We start from the raw sequence: 17,122 nt of genomic DNA on the forward strand, positions 1-17,122 counted from the left end.
TGCTCCCTCACTGTGCCCCCCAGAGCTATGTGTGTGGACAGGGCCATTGCGTGGCCTTCGCCCTCCTGGACGGAGCGGCAGACCACGGGGACACTCAGCCTGTTTCTGCCCCAAGCTTTGGCAAATGTGCTTCACATATTTTAACAGTTTCCTTCTATTGCTATTAGACTAAGTGTGTTTTTGTTTGGGATGACTAAACATCAGTCTGTGAAACTCTCCTCACCACTCCTTTGTGGATTTATTATAAAATGTGTCTTTCCCAACACGCAGCCCCAGCCTGCCTGCAGCCTGAGGAGCACAGGGCGCCCTGTGCAGTCCCCACTCCCATCCCTGGGGGACAGGTCTGCTGGAGCCTGGAAACCCTCTTCTCTGCATCAGCCATGAGCAAGCATCCCTCTCAGCCCAGCCTGGCCAGCTCTCCACAATTGGGCTGGCGATGTCCATCCTGGGGCTCCTCTCCCCAGGTCACTCCGTGGTCTTCCCGTTTCCACAGGCTGAGTCCTGCTGAGGAGGTGGTGTCCCTGAGGACAGTCACCTCCTCTGGGTACGTACTGGCCATGGAGGGAGCGGTGTGCCCCTCAGTTCAGCTACAGGTCCCGCAGGTGCTTCTAGCATGGCTACAGGCTGCGTCCCTCACCTGGCTCTGGTGCCTCTGAGGCTCCAGGATTTGCTTTTGAAACACACGCTCAGGTCTTTGCCCATCCTCACCCACAGTGGGCTCTCTCCTGGGCAACCCTGCAGACTTAAGGGCTCTGTCACCTGCTAACTGGTGGCTCCCGCTGGTCTGCAGCTGCCCGCTGACCTCATTGCTCAAAGTCACAGTAGACGTTGCCTCTCTGGACGGTGGCCTCCACCAGCCCTGGACTCATCTGCCCCACCCCATTCTCACTCTGTGGGTGTCCTCCCACCTCTTTATGGCAAAACTGTTGATTGACATGTTGTCCAGTTCACTCTCCTCTCCCCTTCTGCCGGGCACTGTGAGGTGCCTGATGACCTCACACCTGTCCCCTACCCAGTAGAAGAGGACGTTCCCCTGAGGTCCTCCACAGGCTGTGCGGTGTCTGAGCCTCTCCCTGGGGCCTAACCGCCAGCACCCATCCATGTGTCTGGTGTCACACTTCCATAGGGGCAGCAGGCAGGGTGGGCATCCCAGCTGGGACCAACACTCCATCTGGCGAGGTCCACAGCCTGCACTCCAGCTTAGTGCTGCCTCTGCTAACACTAGGAGCACCCTGGCTCAGGGACAGCTGCATCACCACCACTCTCCAGTGTGGCAGGGGAATCCTCGGCTATCATCCTTTACAGCACATTGCAGACCCCTGACCTTCTACACGTCGATATAAGTTTAGAATCAGCTTGAGAGGGTCCCTAAAAGAGACCATGCAGTGACAATGTGCTCTATGTGCAGGTCCATCTAGCCTGGGATGACCACTGTGAAGTGTCTGCCCAGCCTGAGGGGAGCCTCTGCCTGGCTGTCACAACGGGGACACAGCCAGCCCCACCAGAAGGAGATCTGACTGAGCCAGGGATGCCCACCACAGTCCAAGCCTCGGCTTCCCATTAGCAGATGGCAGACACATTCCCTCTCCAGCCCTTGTGAAGATGAAGCAGGACCCAGTGTGCACTGCAGACCCAGGCCTCTCACCAGCTTCATGCGGAAGCACCTGGCTGGGCAATGCCCGGGGGTCCTGAGCTGCCCTCTGCTGAGCAGAAAACCCAGTGCCAAGAACCTTTTCTCCTCACAGCCTTGGAGTAATGGCCCCTTCCCGTGGTTCCAGGTCCGCTCCGCTGGGCTTGCATCCTGAGAGGGCAGCACCCACTTCCCATGGGCACCTATCTAGGCCCTGGCCAGTGGCAGGCTCCAGGCAGCCAAGGTGCTCTGAAGACTGCGGCAGCTAAGGGCAGTGGGCCGCCACTGGGCGGTGGCTCCACACAGTGTGGGTCCAGCGTGGGTTCTGTCTTTAAAAAATCATATAAACTCAAGGGAACAGGCATTGGAATCTCAACAGATATTCTGACTTATATCAGAGAAAGAAAAGAGAAAGTAATTCCATCTTCCCAGACATATGAGAGCATGGATATGAACTTATCTACTCCAAAGCCCAAAACCGAAAAGAACAATTGGCAGTAACCTGATGACAGTGATGGAGAGCTAGAATCTGACCTCAATAGAAACAGTTATGCTGTGCTTTCTAAACCAGAGTTTCCAACAAAAGGAAGTACTTCCAAGTCAAGCTCAAAATCACACAGTGCCAGATCTAAGAAAAAAACTGCTAATAGCATAGTCCAAATAAATCAGATTATGCTAATATTGCCTCACAATTGCCAGAATCAAATAACTTGGAAAAGCAAACCACAACCCAATATGCAGATGCAATGCCTCTCTGGCATTCACAGAGTGACTTTTTACTGATAAACTTAGTCGTTCTGAATCAGATTTTTCCAAATTGTGTCAGTCTTACTTGGAAAATTTTTCAGAAAATCAGTATTTAATTAGAACTAATGGGAGCTCCCTTTTATCATCTTCAGACCAGGAGCTTTGGCAGAGAAAACAGGATGGTGTACCTACCTTGTATGACAGTCCTCGGGACCAGCATTTGAATGAGAGTGCTCAAGGTGTCCAAGTACAGAGTGAAACTGAGAACACAGAAACTGTGGATAGTGGAATTTGTAATAGCATGGTGTGTCCATCTGGAAACCAAAGTCATTACAGTTATTCTCAGCTCTCTTCCCCTGAGGATCTTTCCCCATGGAAGGAATGGAATCAAGTAGAACAAGGAGCTGATTTAGGTTTAGACTCATCCACCCAGGAAGCTTTTGATTATGACACAAACAGTTTATTTGACCAACAGCTGGATGTCTTCAATAAAGACCTAGAAGACTTGGGAAAATGCCACAGTGACCTTCAAGATGACTCTGAAAGCTTTGATTTAACCCAGGATGGCAACTCTTCTCCATGAACTGGCCCAGATAATAAATCACAAGGCCAGTGGGTTGACCAATATGATTTGTATCAGGAAACTACTTCTAATGAGTTGTACCAAAACAAAGTTCAGTTGCCCATGATGTATCAAAGTCAAAGTGAACTATGAAGTGATGATTCAGAGGATGCCCCACCCAAATCTTGGCATAGTCAATTAAGCATTGACCTTTATTATAAGACTTTCAGCTTCCCAAAATTTGTATCTACACTCCAGAGAGCTAAATCAGCCTTGGAAGTAGTATGGAACAAAAGCACACAGAGTCTTAGTGGGTATGAGGACAGTGGCTCTTCTTTAATGGGAAGATTTCATACGTTATCTCAATCAACTGCCAATGAATCTAGTACCACCCTTGACTCTGATGTCTACACAGAGCCCTATCACTACAAAGCAGAGGATGAGGAGGACTACAGTTAACCAGTGGCTGTTAATGAAACAGATTGTGTCAAAGTCATGGAACAAGTCCTTGCTATGCTAGAAAACAGGACTAGTGTTACCGAAACAGATTAACAAATGCAGGAATATGATCACCCTTCATATGAAACACCCTATGAAACCCCACAAGACAAGGGTTATGATGGGCAGGCAGATGATGTGGTTAGTGAAGTAGAACTGGAACCCTTACATGACCCAGCATCTGAAATGGAAATAAGGGAAGATGAAAACCAAAACATCCCTGAGCAACTGGTGGAAATCACACTACCAAAAAGAATCCATCCTTCTTTCAAAGAGGCAGCTTTAAGGGCCTATCAGAAACAAATGGCAGAGTTGGAAGAGAAGATCCTGGCTGGAGGTACTCATGTTTAAATGCTATGTTATGAATTAATAGTGTTTTGCCATTGAGTGTTGCTGCTTAGAGCGTGTTCTGTTTACCTGGATGAAGAGTGTACTTGTGATGAATTTGCATGTCTTTTTTGAGAAGAATTGGATTTCATGCAACAAGCTCTCCCAGCAAGTTGGGTTTGATAATCTAAAGTAAAAACATATTTCAAGTAGATCATATTAAAAGGGCTCCAAATTTAACCCTACTCATTGGAGTATGATTCTTCGGTGTGACACAAACCCCATTTCATATTAACCAAGTGTGGCATCAGTTGTCAAGAAAATGAGGAGTGAAATTAAAGGACAGCCCCTTAAAGAGAACAGCTGGATGTCTACTCCTTGGTTTCATTAGGCTTATAGGGATGGGGAGAAAGGTGCAGTTAATATTAAAAAAAATTGAGAAGATGAACTGTCTGACTTAACCACTCCTCCAATCCAATTCACCATTTGGAGTCTGATGATAGGAAAAGTTGGGTTTCCACAGCCAATCTTAGCCAGTCCCACCAGAAACTACCTTACCATCTGCTGATGCAACTGAGGGAGAACAATAAAGCCAAAGCCACAGGCAGTGACTGAGTGGTCACAAGTCATTCTCTGAGGATAAATTAATAAGGGAATAGAGCAGTGAAGCTTCTTCTTTGTGAGAGAAGTAGAAGTCTCTTCGCCATTATGGAAATGAGAAAAGCACCTTATCTAAAACTTTTTCTTAATTTCCTGGGGGAACAATTTTGAATAATATACGTGGTAGCTGTATATAAATATATGAGTTTAGAGATTTTTTTTACTTCTCAAACTTCATCAGTATTCACAACCTTTGTTTGCATGCTTACTACTTAATCTCAAATATTTATTCAACATACTATTTTATGAAGGTGTGGATGTATGTGATCAAGTTTACTTGCTTTTGGGCAATAATGTCATAATATTTTACTTACTTCATAATTTGCAGCTTCTTTGCCTTGACCAATAGCCTCCAAACTAGCTATTTTCTGGTTAATATGGGTAGATTATTGAATAATCAATTATCATTATTGTTAAAATGTTTCAAGCCCTAAGAAATTGAAATCACAGTTAGTCTTCTCTGTTCTAAAAATCTATCTGTGTTGCACAAGAGAGTTTATATAATTTAAAGAACAATATTAATTCAAGGGGATCTTGGGTACATTGGATATGACTGTTATTTTTTTCTTTTCAGTGAGGGGGTAGTTGGTAGTTAACTATACTTAGTTGATTTGAAAATGCGAAGTAATTAAATTTTATGTACATAGAACGTATATTAGAAGAATATCTATCTCATATCAGAGTAATTTTTGGTGGTTAGCTGTCCTTATTGCTGAAATTAAGTTGATAATTTCTAGGGATAGAAGCCAGAAATTTGACATTGTTTTTTTTATTTGCTATTGATTCAGAAGAGTCTACTCAAGGATAAATTAAGTCTAAACTGTGTGTGTATGTGCGTGTGTGTGTATGTGTGTGTGTGTGTGTGTGTGTGTGTGTTATGATGTAATAGATACATGTTTTAATGTCAACTGGTTAAGGCATTTTTTTGGTATATTAGTCAATATCATAAATAGCACTGGACCTCAAATTTTAAATAAATAAACAAATCTTCAAATTTTAAGAAAGAAGCTGATATAAATAATGGATCATTGTTTAACTTTTAAAAAGTGGAAGATACTGCCATTTATTATAATAAGGTTGAAACTGGAGAACAATATGTTAAGTAAAATATGCCATACACAGGAATAAATATTGCATGATCTCACCTACATGGGGAGTCATTTTTAAAAAAAGTTAAAATATATATAGAAGTAGAGAATAAAACAATGGTTATCAGTAGTGGAATGGAGGGAGATGAAATGGAAGATATAGGTGAGAGAATTCTAAATAGCAGATAGGTAGGATAAACCAAGTTGAGGGATATAATGTACAATATGAGGACTATAGTTAATAATAGTGAGTATACCAATGTTATATGAGTAAACTGTAGCTGTTTCTTATACACACACACACACAAACACACACAATGATGTAAGATGATAAATATGTTAATTTGTTTATTATAATAACCATTTTACCACCTATATGGTTCTCATTATGTTGTAAGTTTTAAATATACACAAAAAATTATTAAAAATTAAGAAATAAAAATTCCAAATTAGCAAGTCTCTACAAAGTAGATTATTACTGGTATTGACCTTCAACTAGCTAACTAATCTAGTCATGCAGTGGCACTTCTTGAAAACACAAATGTACTTGGTTAATTATGTACTAAAAATGGAAGAATTATAATACAGAAAAAAGATATTTGTGTGACCTGACACAGTAGACCTGCAAGAGAGGACTTAGACCCCTCTACAATGTTGGAACTTGGATTGTTGTCATCCTATGTGCCAACTTTGAATGGAACGTTGGATATCATCTGTCCTAGAGGAAATCAGCATACAAATCTTTAAGATGCTCTCTGGTTACTGAAAAGCACCAGATTGACTACCCAGGAGGATGCAGTATCCTAGATTTTAAAGGCCATCTCTGCTCCCTTTGGCAACTGTCAGGAAGTTTTCCCACCCTATGCTACCAATATGCTTCAGAAGGAAGGGCGACCAAACAAGGATATGTTCCAGGCCCTTTCTCTGCTTGGAGCATTCCAATGAGATGCCAATTGTCATGATTTTTTTTGTGCCTATGGCCATCTGCTTGTTGAGTGTTGGACAGGTGCCAATAGATTTTTCTCTCCAGGGCTACCCAGTTGTCATTAGGTAGCAGTGCTATCTTTTCTTCATTCCTAACCTGGCCAGATTGGTCCATAAAGTTGTTGCTCTAAAATTCTCTGTGAGATTCTTTGCTTTTGACATAGCTTTATGAAATTATGCTCAGCTATTTGGATTATTTATTTCAACTGTTGTCTTAGGGTTTAGAAGACAAGAAAACTCTAATTTTTTGTAGATGAGGGTAGTTAGTATTTTTGAGGACTTTCACTTTGAGCATCGTTAAAGTAGGGTAAGAGATATTAGAGTGTGTATGGTCACAAACTTATCTATGAAGTAAAATTCTTGCCTTGTTGTTGGGCCTTGTTGAATGGAACCACTTTCTTATAATTGGCCTAAACTGAATAGCACGATAGGAACTTTCTTATCCTTACTTCCACCTGGATACCACCCACCATGTAGAATTTACTCTTGTCTCAAAATTCCTATGTCCCTGTCTCTTATGGCCCAAGACTCCACCTTATACTTATATACATTTCTTATTTTATCTTCTAAACTTTTAACTAGAGTCAGCAGGGGGTGGGGTTTGTCTTATTCACCTTTATATTTGCACTGTGCTTAGACCAGCACTTTATGCAGAGATTACAGTCAGTTAATAGGTGTTGGATAAATATCTGAATGAAGGTTGGAAGGATACTAAAAAGTACAAATTTCAAAGTCAATTCCAAATTCAAACTGTGGCCTTTCATGGCTGAGGCTATGACTGTATTCTGAGAGCTCAGAAGAATGCTAGAGATAAAAACTTAATTAGCATTACGATGTTCTAGCACACTGCAGGCAGTTTAAAAAAATTACTTGTTTTAATTCTTTTACTTCTTCTACCCACTGTGAATTTGATTCTGTTATTACTACACTTTATAGATAAGGAAGCTGAGATGCTGAAAACTTGCATACCTCACTCAGCATCATACAATAGGTGATGCATCTAGAATCAACTGGATGGGTATTTTGGTTATTTAGAGCAGTTATATACTTCCTCACTTCCAAGGTTGCATTTTACTCATATTTTTAGTTGAAAAAACATAATAAAAGATGGAGAAAAGTGTCAAACATGGCATTTATTTCAATTTAGGATTTTCATGAGAAGCCAGTACTAATATGAAAAATCACTAAATTCTCTGGCACACTGAGATTTTGATATGAAATATCTCATTCTGTTTTTCTACATCAAATATTTGGTCTACTTTATAAATGAAAGTTTGAAGTACTCAATATTCTAGAACCTACTTCTTCAAGGATGATATAGTTCAAATGTGAGTATGCTTTACCTGGATTTGAAGCCTAAAGTCAGTTAAAAGTAATTTTCCTAGCAGAAAATCAAAAATCTTATGCTTTTGAGACTGACATTATAATTATCATGATTACTAACTTTTTCATGGTGTGTGTTTTGTTCTCTAAGTGCCTATAGGATTTTGTGGGAATATTCTGGTTCCCACATAAGAATAAAACATTGAATGTAGAACAGTTTCCCAAGGTTGACTCTTTATTATGCTGAAGCCAGTGGATCTTAGTCTGACTGGTTGTTAGAATCATCTGGGGAGGTTTTATGTTAGTTGTTCCTGTGGTGGTATTTATAAATTACCAAATCATTGAACATTATGATTTGGTGATCCTGTGTAGGGCCAGAGATATGTATTCAAAATTGTATGAATTACTTATAAAATAATATATGCCATTGTAATAAAACCACCACTTCACAAAATGCATGACTAAAAACATAATGAAGATCATCTAAGTGAAAAGTACAGTATAGCTTATAGAAGAGACATTTATACTCCCATGTTCACTGCAGCACTATTTATGATAGTGCTAAGAATATTTATGATAGTGCTAAGAACCTAAGAATCTATGAGATGAAATGGATAAAGAGAATGTGGGTCTTGGTAGCAAAATACTGATTTACCTGACAGCAGATTTGTCAATAGAGCTGCAATTATAAGCTGTTCTCCCAAATCATAAGCCAGTGCTCAAGCTCTCAAACCATTCTCCCCATTTACATGATACCATGGGCAACATGATTATTCAGGTACCATTTCTGTGCAACATGAAATAAAAGAAATTGTTTGCTACATATAATAGTGACAATAAGAAACGACAGTGTGAATATTATTTTTATTTTCCAAAGATGTAGGTTAAGCATCCCTTTTTCTTAGTGAGAAATCTAAGATATAAAACAATGTATTAAAAATAACAAATAGTATGTACATTAACAATTTGGGAAGAAAGAACACTGTGTAAGTCCACCCTGCCAAGCAGATATTATGTTCTAATTGCTGAATTTAGCATGTGAGCAAGTAATTGAACAGTGTTGTGAGGAAAACTGGTAATGTGCTTTAATGGGTTGATTGAGCAGTTGTCCAGAGTGATCTGATAATAGGTACCTAGGTGATGGTAGAAGTCAGAATTGACTTCCCTCCAGTAATCAATCAAAAGTGGTCACCCAGCAGAATGCCCAAGCAGCAGCAGGGAAGAAAAAAATAAAGAAATCAGCTTTTTGTGGGCAACAATTCCAGCGGATTGAAAAGATGATCAACCACCTTACTAGCAGCAGGTATCTTGTTCAGAGCATATTGCTGAGATTTTATTTCATACACAAGATTTTATTGAAGAAAAAAAAATCCCCCCAAAATTAGTTGTTTATGTTAAAAGAGTAAAATGTAACTCTCATCAGCACTTTGAAGCTGCTGCTCTGCAGGAGGTGGGCATCCACAAATTCATTCCTCTATAGACAAGGCAATAGGGCTTGGTAAAAAAGTGCTCTGACCTTTTTATCAGGCACTGGTCCAATCCAGCATAATTCAGCAAGGACAGCAAAACAAAATAAAAGAATTGTAATAAAAAGAAGAATAATATTTATCACAAGAGAAATGGTGAACAGATATGGCTCTCCTTCCTGTAAATAGAGTGAACATAAAGAACATATCATAAGAAACCTTCTGTTTCCTTTTATTTTTCCTTTATTAGTTTGTTTTATTTATTGATTATTACACAGTACTAAGAATACTTTGGAATCTGGAATATATAAAAATATAGACTAAAAGTAAATGTAAGAAACATGATTTCTTCCTCTTTATTGTTATGTTAAGCTTACCATATCAGTAGGTATTGTGGGAAATAAAAACATCCTAACTGAATACATTTCATTCCAAAGTAACTATATTAGAAAATACTACTTTGTAATCTGCAAGACTTAGGTTTGAATCCTGGCTTCGCCATTTACTAGATATTGCCTTGGGCAATGATTTTAGCATTTAAGACTCAGTTTCTTTCTCTGTGGAACTGAGAAGATTACATTACCTTCATGAGATTATGAGGACAAAGTGAAGTAACACTGGCTATAGTTGTAAACCTTTAGGTGGTCATAAATATTAATTCTTTTTATGTCTTTTGTTTTGATTTGGATAGAATTATCTATTCACTGGTTTTTAAAACCTGTTTTATATTTACAGGAAACTTAAATACCTGTATATGTTGTTTAAAGGGAAAGTACCTAGAATACATTAATTACTTGACTTAAGTCAAGTGTTGGATTTGATTAAAAAGAATAATTTAATGATCTACTCATATGGTAAAATTTATTTTCTCCCTCAAATCTTGAACTTCATCTGATATGTGGAGAAAAACTGGCATTATTTTAAAGAATGCAAGGAGAATGCATAACTTTTGAGACCATAAGTTTTTGAAGTAAACACACAATACAAAAGCAACTATCTGAAGCCATTAGGGAAAACAAACAAACAAAAACTCAGAAAGGATTTCTAAAGCTCCATTCTTTAAAACCACTCTCGCTAACAACTTCATAAGTTCATATGGTGATGAGGGATGCCCAGGTAGGGAACAGCATTAAAAATATTTTCTCTTTATATTTTGTATGTTAGGTAATTTCATTATAATGTGCCTTGGTGTGGGTCTGTTGTAATTTTGTGTATTTGGAGTCCTATAAGCCTCTTGAACTTGATTTTCCACTTCATTCTTCAGATTTGGGAAATTTTCTGATATTATTTCATTGAATAGATTGTTCATTCCTTTGGTTTGTTTCTCTAAGCCTTCCTCAATCCCAATAATTCTCAAATTTGGCCTGTTCATGATATCCCATAGTTCTTGCAGATTCTGTTCATGATTTCTTACCAAAGTTTGTTCAAGTTTGTTTTCAAGGTTAAATATTTTGTCTTCAATATCTGAGGTTCTGTCTTCCAGGTGTTCTATCCTATTGCTTTTGCTTTCTATGGAGTTCTTAATTTGGTTTATTGTTTCCTTCATTTCAAGGATTTCTGTTTGGTTTTTTTTTCAATATCTCTAACTCTTTATTGAAATGATCTTTTGCTTCCTGTATTTGCTCTTTTAACTGTCGATTGGTGCTATCATTCAATGCCTGCATTTGCTCTTTCATCTCATCGTTTGCTTCCCTGATCATTTTAATTATGTACATTCTGAACTCCCTTTCTGTCATTTCTTCTGCCATGCTGTCATTGGATTTTATTGATGTAACACCTAGATTTGTTTGGGGCATTTTCTTCCTTTGTTTTCTCATATTGTTCAGGAATCAGTGGATCATTATGATATTGCAGATTTCCTCTATCGACTTATAATGTCCCTGAAGATTGCTAGTATATCCCCTCTTATCCTTCAGTAGCCTGATGTCTTGGAGGAAGTTGATAATGCGGTGCTCCACAAGGAAGCTGCCTCTCAAGGGGTGGTGACCCTCAGGTGGGGTATATTCCCTGATAGTGGGCAGAGGTGCCTCCACTTGTTGACCAATGGTCATCCAAAGGGGAACTAGGCTGTGGGCTGAGGCAAGGCCTGTTTGTGCCTGTGTCTCTGGCTTTACCGTCCTTGTGGGAAAACCTCACCTGGCAGGGAAGACTCACCCGGTGGGGAGGTCTCGCTGGTCAGTTCCCCTCCTAGAGGTTCCCCTCAATCTACAACTACCGCCTGGGCTGGGCTGTCTTCCTCTGCAATGTTCCCAGGGGCCTGGACCTACCTCCTGGGCCTGGGAGCCTCACCATTCACAGGCGAGTCTCCTTAGGCTGCCTCTCCTCAGAGAATCTGCCCGCATTCCTGGAAACTTCGCTCCGCCCTAAGCGTGTCTCTTTGCGGCTCTTCCAGCAAGAAGCTGCCTAGGTCCTGGGACCCTGCTCTGCACCTAATCACCTGGCTATGGGGCCCCTCCTCCGAGCCACCACCTGGAGCCCCGTACAATAGCTCCGAGACCCAGAGACCCACCACACACCTCTTCCTCTGGACAGCCACCCGGTGTTCTGATGCAGTCACTAGGAGTCCAAGCAACTCACTTTGAGTCTCCTCCTCCCGCCAACCACCCGTAGCCCTAGGCAGTCACTCTGAGTTCAAGTGACCAACCCTGTTCCTCCTCCTTGGGGTAGCCCCCCGGGTGTTCAGGAGTGGTGGCTCAGAGACCAAGCGACCCACTGTGCTCCTCCTCCAGGTAGGCCACCTGAGTTCAGGAGCGGTAGCTTTGAATCCAAACAACTCACCACTTGCCTCCTCCTCTGAGCAGCAACCCAGAGCTCTGATGCAGTCACTCTTAGACCAAGCGACCCGCCATGTTCCTCCCTTTCCTCCGGACAGCCCCCCGGTGTTCAGAAGCAGTCGTTCTGAGTCCAAACATCTCACCACGCAGCTCCTCCTCTGGCAACCGCCTGTAGCTCTGATGCAGTCACTCCTAGACCAAGTTACCCGCCGCACTTCTCCTCTTCTTCCGGGCAACCCCCCGGTGTTCAGAAGTGATCACTCTGAGTCCAAACAGCTCGCCACGCAGCTCCTCCTCAGGCAGCCGCCCGGAGCCCCAGTGGTTGCTTTGAGTCCAAGCACTGTGTTGAGTAGCCACCTCTTCGATGTTCCCAGTGGTCCGTGTTTACTGCTTCAGTGGGGGGAGGGGCGTCTCACCTGGTGACTCTACTTCACAAAGTTCCCTGCGTTCCGGGGCTGCCACCCCATCCGGGACGCCTCCCCAATGGGAGAGACTCACCTGGCGGCTTTGAGTTGGTCCCAAGTCTCTCTCTATCTCCTCTTTTGAATCCTGCATCCTGGAGCAACATGAAATGCAGTCGCCCTCTAGTCCGCCATCTTGAAAAACTCCCTATTTTCTCTTTATAAAGAGAATATTGACCTCAACTCTGAATAGAGCAAACATGGACAGAGAAAAGATAAGAAACAGTGTTCTGAATCAGTGGAAATGCTGGCTTCTAGTTGTTTTTGTGCCTCAGTACATCACTGTATCTTATAGCTAGGTGCTAACTTGAGACTTGCCAGCATTCTTCCAGTTCATTTTTCTCTTTGCTTTAACTGTAAAGTATTAGACCTCTGTCATGGCCAACAGTGATTCCATTTATAATCAGGATTTGCCACCAACAGGGTACTACTCCACTTTAAAATTAGTGAAGCTTAATGTATACTTTTAAAAAATTAAATAAACCTGAGAATTAAGGTAGAGGCCAAATGCCATCTTCTCTGTTCCCTTCATACCAAAACATCTCTGATACTTTATCTTAAATTCACTTAAAGTTCTATGTATTTTCTACTTTGATTTTAATTATTTTTATATAAAATACTTTTATGATTCAGTAAATTGTTGTATTGTTCCCCAAAACAGGATTTGTGATAAAGTCATCTGTATAATCCCTTTGCCTAACCCAGCATCTTGAACTCAAAGTGAGCTCAATAATGGAATATGGCAGACCGCTTAAGAACAGTTTTTGAGGTCAGATGCCCAAAGTTGGAAGTTGAGCTACTATATCAGCATGTGATTTTTCTTCAATTTTTTTAACTCTTACTTTCTCACTTGAGAAATGGTATAGAAATAGCAGTTTCCTCATTATAGCAAGGATTTGACAATGTAAATATTTCGTATAGGGCCTGACACATAGTAAGAACTAAAATATTGATGACTGACATTGTCTCTAAGGTGCACTCAACCAAAAACCAGAAACATTCAGCATTCTGGGGTTGGGTAAGACATTTGCATAGCTTAAATTTACTTTTTAAAAATTAAACCTGACACCTTAACAAGTTTAATCCCCTAGGTTCTCACAAATGACTTTCTGGGTTCAAATGATTTTTAGTGAGATAAAATCTTTGAAGAAATCTACTGATAAAGTATGTAGCACATGCATTTGCAGGTTGTTTTTTAAACACATTTCTTCAGATTGGAAATGTGTCTACAGAGTTTGAAAACTACAAATAAAACAAGAAGGTGATTCAACTCTGTCAGAGAAATGTAATCTACAGTTTTTAGAAAGGCTTCAATGACTTCTATTACCCTGCCAGGAATAGTAGAATGTTTGCTTAATAATTCAGTTTCTCGGGCTGGGGCTGTAGCTCAGGGGTAGAGTGCTTATCTTGCACATGTGAGGCACTGGGTTCAATCCTAGCACCACATAAAAATAAAACAAAAATAAAGGTATTGTGTCCAACTACATTGAAAAATATTTTTTAAAAAATAAACCTGCTTCTTTTTATAATTTAACAAATTACCAAATCATTAGTCAAAGACAGATTTGATTTATTAACCAGCATCCTTCTCACAAGGATAGTGAAACAGGGGTCTAGCAGTACCGTGCAGTGTTTTCTTTCACATACTCAATTTTTGCTTTCCAAAGAAAATGGAGACAGAGTGCACTGCCCAGGGTATGACAGCCAGTTCTCATTTATTCTCCCTGTCTGCAAAGACCTGTTATCAATTCTTGCAGGCAGTACTGACCCAGTGTCCATGAATAATGCTTCTGCTTAGAGGCAATACTTATAAATTTTGCCTGTTAAGAGAGAAAAGGAGCACACTGCTTCCAAGGCACTTAAGCCATGGAGTAATGTGGGTTTGACTAGTCCCTGCTCTGCCATAGCAACATTATACTTGATGGGATCCAGGACTCAGTTGTTCATTTATTCATTAGGCATACATCAAACACTTACTAGGCTCCTAAATATCTAGCACTAAAATTCATAGTGGTTGGTGATTTATGGCCCTTGCTGTATATTAGAAACACCCAAAGAACTCTACAACATGTGTGGATCCCATCCCAAGCAATTATATTAAAATATCTGGTTTGGAGCTCAAGCATCTGCATTTTTTTAAAAATTCTGCAAATGATATAAATATGCAGCCAAGGCTAAAATATCTAGTGATAGCTTCTTGGGTTAAGCAATACCAATAAATCTTTTTATAAGAGCCTGTGTGCCCATGCAGGGGCAGAGCTATAGATCTGCAATTAGATTCAGTAGGATCAGTGCTATGATGGAAAACACAGGGGCCTCCATTGGAGAAGCACTTAGCTTAGACTATGTATGTGCATGGGATGGGGGTGGTCAAAGTGCTGGGGTAGGAAAACTAGGAACTCAGCTTCAGAGCCAGAACTCCAAAACCTATTTCAATGATCCCACTCTGCACTGATGAAGTTGACATTTCCCCAACATTGACCCCTTTTGGGTATTATGCACAGTAAGGACAAGTGTGCTGCCTGGCTAAGAGGAATTAGATTGGCCCTCCCCTGGGATTATATTCTCCTGTTTCCTGGGGGTCTTTTCATGGATTCCCTTTCCCCCAGTTTCACTACCCAGCAGGTGCTGAATCTTGTGTCTCAGGTAGTAAATCCTAACCCCAGCTGGGGACAAACACCAGGATAAGTTCTCCTGCTGATGCACTGTCCTTTGGAGATGAGGAAATTATTCAACAGAGAACAAAGCTTGTTTTGATTTAGGTAGGCTTAAGTCCAAATGGTTTATTAGGCTTGTCAGTATGTGTATGCATGTATTAATCATAGGGAAGACTCTCTTTCTCATGCAATTATAGTATTCTTCTTCAATGGTCTCTCAAATAATAACTAAAAGGCTGGCAGGACATTGCTGGCACAGTACTGCCCTGTTATGGCATTAGAAGGAAGTGCTGAGATGGAAATATTATGGTAGAAGAAATAACATGGGCTTAGGAGGAATTGATCACTTCAGATATGAAAAGATTCAAGGACTTTGCCCTCACAGGAGTGGCCTCTTTCTGGAAACCGTATTTAGTACTGGATCTCCTTTTGTGGAATCAGGGAATTCCCCAAGAAGGTGAACCCCTTAAGGATAGACATTCGTGACCCCTATCAAAGTGTTTACAAGCAATTCTGCACTTCAGTTTAGGTGTTGGAGGTGTGACCTGCTCCTGATTTAATAAATACATTTCCAAATTTTTAGTTGCTTTTCTTATTGAAAATGACCTACACATCTTAGAGGCATAGCTTCTTAAGTGTATTTTAACTCATTTATATGATGGGAAATTATATACTCTAACTTGTATTTTAAACAATTTTTAAGGAACACATAACGATTTTGTGTTATGTTATTGGAAAAAAGTAGACCACACAATGATATGATAAATACAATGCCTGGGATGAAAATGGGAGCCAACTGGACTGGTGTAAGATTAAGAAAGGCAGATTCCATAAAGAGATGGTCATTGGTTCAGGTCTCATATTCACAAGCTGATACTTAAAAGAATGAGAGAGATCAAAGGCCTGAGAAATCTATAGATCTATAAATAAGTGGGAGTGAACATTTAGATTTTGGTAGTGAATACACTGGAAAGATTATATTTAGAAAGTCAGATAGATCTAATCAGAATAAGATATTTCAATGCTTGTATAATTGGAATGGATTCTACTGTCAGGTATAACAAAAAAGAACCAATAAAAAAGTTGATAGCACAAAACCACACTGAGATTCCATCTCACTCTAGTCAGAATGGCAATTATCAAGAATACAAGCAACAAAACATATTGGTGAGGATGTGGGGAAAAATGTTCACTTTTACATTGCTGGTGGGACTACAAATTGGCGCAATCACTGTGGAAAGCAGTATGGAGATTCCTCAGGAAACTTGGAAAGGAACCACCATTTGACCCAGTTATCCCATCCCTAAGTTTATAACCAAAGGACTTAAAATCAGCATTGATGTGACACGGCCACATCAGTGTTTATAAGCACCTCAATTCACAACAGCTAAACTGTGGAACTAATATAGGTGCCCTTCAACAGATGAATGAAAAAAGAAATTTTGGCATATATACACAGTAGAATATTACTCAGCCTTAAAGAAGAATGAAATTATGGCATTTGCAGGTAAGTAGATGGAGCTGAAGAATATTATGCTAAGTGAAATGAGTCAATCCCAAAGAAGCAAATGCTCAATGTTTTCTCTGATATGCAGATATTGATTCACAACAAGTAGGGGGGAGAAGAGAGATATTTGGATTAGACAGAGGGGAGTGAAGGGAGGGGAAGGGGTATGGGGGTAGAGATGATAGAATGAATCAGACACCATTACCCTTTGTGCATATATGATTACATGATCTGTGTAACGCTATATCATGTAGAACCAGAAGAATAGGGAGTTATATCCCATTTATGTACGTGTTAAAATGCATTCTGTTGTGTATAATTAGAACATATTAAATTAAAAACTTCAAAAGAAAAATCAATAACAAAAAATCATAATAGAAAAGTCAGAAAAGAGCTAAGATCAAGAGTGAACTTTGACAATGTCTGCCTAGATAGAAA

Source organism: Sciurus carolinensis, unplaced genomic scaffold, assembly GCF_902686445.1.
Source record: "Sciurus carolinensis unplaced genomic scaffold, mSciCar1.2, whole genome shotgun sequence".
NCBI classification, from domain to species: Eukaryota; Metazoa; Chordata; class Mammalia; order Rodentia; family Sciuridae; genus Sciurus; species Sciurus carolinensis.